Source organism: Temnothorax nylanderi, unplaced genomic scaffold (genome assembly GCF_030848795.1).
Source record: "Temnothorax nylanderi isolate EJ_2023f unplaced genomic scaffold, tnyl_v1.0 TNYL_tig0812_pilon, whole genome shotgun sequence".
Classification (NCBI taxonomy): Eukaryota; Metazoa; Arthropoda; class Insecta; order Hymenoptera; family Formicidae; genus Temnothorax; species Temnothorax nylanderi.
This window is the reverse complement of record NW_027249874.1, coordinates 60,100-64,825: the sequence shown is the minus strand read 5'-3', so window position 1 is coordinate 64,825 and position 4,726 is coordinate 60,100. Positions and strand designations below refer to the sequence as shown.

The 4,726-nt window shown below is 37.3% G+C and overlaps 1 long non-coding RNA gene across 1 annotated transcript; it reads right to left on the bottom strand.

Moving 5' to 3' along the window:
- Window positions 1-2,365: 2,365 nt before the first annotated feature.
- LOC139785479 (uncharacterized) lies at window positions 2,366-4,726 on the bottom strand. Its single transcript, XR_011721958.1, has 5 exons — window positions 4,021-4,726; window positions 3,585-3,936; window positions 3,000-3,487; window positions 2,760-2,928; window positions 2,366-2,648 (listed from the first exon to the last, which is right to left on the bottom strand). It is a non-coding gene; the product is annotated as an uncharacterized lncRNA (long non-coding RNA).

Genomic DNA, 4,726 nt, shown 5'->3' with positions numbered 1-4,726 from the left:
AAAAAACCCAGCATAATCATGTAATTTCACGAAATATTTTTGACGTAGAGCTACGTCTTTGTCGACAGTAAGGAGGGGTATAAGGGGGGGTAAATCTAGGCACAGCCTGCAACGAATGCAACGAAAATATGTCACACTTTGAACGTTTGTATCTTCGAAACTAATAATCGTAGAGTAATCATTGACATCTCATTTTAAAGCTTAAGAAGTCCCATTTATGATAAATCCAGCCTGAACTCTCTATTTCTTCTCGTTTAGATATAGTAGCGTTAGAAAGTTTAGCTAAATTTCTCGTAGATGCAACGAAAACATGTCACACTTTGAACGTTTATATCTTCGAAACTAATAATCGTAGACTAATAAATGACATCTCATTTTAAAGCTTAGAAGTCCCATTTATGATAAAAACAAGACCGAACTCTCTATTTATAACCGATTTTCTTGAAATGGAATTATTATAAGAGATTTTTCTCGAAAAATATTAAAAGAAAATATACTTTATTATATAGTTTTTGAAAGCTCTCAATGTAAGCTAAATGTTTTCGCAATTTAATAAATAAATAATGAATGAATAAATGGATGAATGGATTTAATAAATAAATAAATAAATGAATTAATAAATGGGTGAATGGATGAATGGATGAATGGGTGAATGGATTTAATAAATAAATAAATAAATGAATGAATGAATGAATAAATGAATGGATGAATGAATGAATGGATGAATGGGTGAATAGATGAATGGGTGAATGGATGAATGGATTTAATAAATAAATGAATGAATGGATGAATGGATGAATGGATAAATGGATGAATGGATGAATGAATGAATGAATAAATGAATGGATGAATGGATGAATGGATGAATGGGTAAATGGATGAATGGATTTAATAAATAAATGAATGAATGGATGAATGGATGAATGGATGAATGGATGAATGGATGAATGGATGAATGGATGAATGGATAAATGGATGAATGGATAAATGGATAAATGGATGAATGGATGAATGAATGAATGAATAAATGAATGGATGAATGGATGAATGGATGAATGGGTGAATGGATGAATGGGTGAATGGATGAATGGATTTAATAAATAAATGAATGAATGCATGCCTATATCGCCCTTGTCACACTTTGAACGTCACACTTTGAACGTTGTATCTTCGAAACTAATAATCGTAGAATAATAAATAATATCTCATTTTAAAGTTTAAGAAGTCCCATTTATGATAAGACAAGTCGGAACCCTTTATTTCTTACCTCTTCGATACAGCAGCGTTAGCAAGTTTAACTAAATTTTTTGTCGATGCAACGAAAATATGTTATACTTTGAACGTTTGTATCTTCGAAACTAATAATCGTAGAATAATAAATAATATCTCATTTTAAAGCTTAAGAAGTCCCATTTATGATAAGATAAGTCGGAACGCTTTATTTCTTACCTCTTCGATACAGCAGCGTTAGAAATCACCACACACACCACACACACACACACACACCACACACAACACACATACACACAACACAGACATCACACACACTCACCACACACACACACATACCCCACACACACACACAACACACACACACAGACCACACACATACCACACACACACACACATACACCACACACACCACACACACAACGCACGTACACACCACACATACACTACACACACAGACCACACACACCACACACACACCCACCACACATACACACACTTTTCATCAAAATATTTTATTTTCCTCATGGAGGAAGCAATAATGCAATAAAAAATGAATAAATAATGAAATAAATAAATAAATAGTCCAATAAAATAAATAAATAAATAAATAAATATTGCAATTAATAAATTCAAACTTTATTAAAAGAAAATATTTATCAATTTAATATAAGAAAATGATCACGTTATGTTATAGATTAGAATACCCGGGTGGAAATTACAACCTGGCGCTGTATGGGCCCCGGCTAGTTTTCCACGAGTTAATGTGGGCGCTATGATGGAAGGCTAGCCTGGGGTTGTACTGGGTGGTAACGGCAATAATGGCCAGCTCCAATATTGGAAAACTATCTAGGCCCTGGCTCGCGGAGCAATGTTGCCCCAAGATATTAAATCTGTCTAGCCGCTATGTAGAAAGAGATAGGGTAACTAACAAGAGAACCTTGCGAAGTGTAAAATTCTGATTTTAATATAACTTTGTGTACATACAGACGGGTGGTTTCACCCCTTAAAACCGTTTATTGGCTCCAACTCCTATTTTCTAAATTCATCTATTTACATAATCTGTATGTACACAAAGTTATATTAAAGTCAGAATTTGACACTTTGCGAGGTATCCTTGTAAGACGATTGTAAATTGTATTTAATTGTCGCGTATTTAATTGTATTTGTATTTAATATCTCAGTTTACAACGAGTTAGATATATATATAGTAATCTCAGTTACAAAGAAGTAATGAAATATATTTAATATTATAATCATTTAAGGGTTGATCTGATCGTCATTTCTGGCTTTCTTTGATCGATGTAACCGATGACCATCCCAGTCCTTAGCGTTCGTTAAAGTAATGCCTATAGCTGAATATATTTCCTTTTGGGTAATACATTTTCCATGCTTCTCAAAAATGTTTACAACAACATCTATATACAACATATAATATATTAATTATTATGTATAAAACTCTTTATCTCTAAATTAACATAGAATAATTACTAATAATAGTAATATAGAGAAAAATTGTATTTTCTTACCAATAATGCAGTCGCAGATCGGAGTGTCTTTTAGGACAATTTTGGCATCAATTTTTTTTTGTGCTGTACATATTAATGCAAGCTCCCTTGTCACTAATTTTTTGATTATATTTGTGACACTTTTACTAATATTTAATTGTCGATCGACAAAAAAATATAAGAAAGCCTTCTAAACATTAAAAAATATATAGAAAAAATGTATAGAAAAAGTAATAAAATTAAAAGTAACAAAAAACTTACAAAATCGTGACGGCAAATGTCGTTGGTTTTTAACATTTCTTGAAATGCATTTAAATCGTCTTTTGTACCCATTGGAAAGCAGATATTATATTTATCAGTAAATTATTGATTATTATTTGCGCCAACGCCGTCTTTAATCACTCCGGATGCTTCGAGCAAGTCTTTCATTTCACGTTGGTTCTTCACTATTTACGTTTAGCGCCGTACTGCATGGTGTGAGATTGGAAGGTCTAATGGCACAAATGATCCGACAGATTTGTTAGTATTCACATATGTGATTTGGAAAGGTACATGAACATTATTCTCCGCATCACCCATATAGTGAAACCATTTCAAAGGAGTACATCTACTTGCACCCCATTCTCCGCACATTAAATCCAATGCTAACTGCCCCGTACTCGGCACTGACACCTTATTGCACGAGTTAAACGTGCCGTCAAGATATTTATTTGTTATATATACACCTATCCCGTTAATATATTCTACACCTGGAAAGAGATTCAAAATAGTAAAATGCGTATCAAAATGTTATAAACATAAAATATTAAATCTTAAACATATTAAATGATGAAATATAATAATTACCATTTGCTTCGCCTTTCTCCGTAATGTTGATAAATTTGCTTTGGTTAACAGCGCATGTAAAATCGCAAAAATGTTTCACTAAATTATCTAAGCAACTAGGGCATCTTTTTAGAAAATTTGACGCAAGCTTGATATTTGAGTCTAACGTAGCAAGCTGAGTTGTATCGCAGCAGGTATTAATTCCTTTGCCATCATCCACCAACAAATGTGGACAATGCTTAGCCAACAATTTTTGTCCTTCAGAATTCAATGGCTTCGGTGGTCCATCGTAAGGACAATACTTTTTGTGCATAGCTGCATCCGTGTAACATACTCCGTACCATATACAATGATCATTTTCTTGACTGACAACCTGTAATTTTGCATACATATATAAGGTGAGAGAAGTAAGCACGGAAAATCGCAGTCATGCAGTATTTACAATAGAAGTACTTACCTTTGAATCTATCAATAACAGGTGGAGATACACCCCAAGGTTTAATAGCTTGTGAACTTCTTTGTCTATCTTTTGATATTTCCGCGAACTCGGGATGCCCTAGGTACGTTAGGCCCAAATTCCGTCTCTCGGCAGTCTCGGCGGCGAAGAAAGCGCGACGGGGATCCGTTTCCGCGACCCGGCACACGTCACCCGAGCGAGGGGGAGGCAGTCTTCCGTTCCCCGAGAAGAACGCGCGTGGCGCACGCGGTATGCGGCACGCGGTCGCGCGGACAAAGCAGATGCGCAACACCTACGTGCCGCCGTGTCCGCGTGCACGTTCCGACGCGCGGCACCTACGTCGCCCGGTCGTCGCGACAATCGCGCGCGGGGTCGCCGATGACGCCGCGAGTCCGCTCGGCCCGGCTACGTATCCTCGCGCGCGCGGAAGCGGTCTGAACGGCGCCGCGGATCACGTGGGGGGAAAGAGCGACTACTCACGACGCGGGCGGCGGTCGTCGGAGCCGTCGCGTCGGAGGGCACCAAGGAAAGGAACTGCGCGGATCACTTCCCCCTTTCCCCTGCGGCCTCAACTCAACTCACGCGCGAAACGAAATGCGAACAATGCAACAATGGCTTCTTAACCACTAACCATAACCACTATTACATGGCAGATGGCACGCGAGACGTGAGATAGAGACGCTGTCGTCGCCCGCGGCTAAGCGCC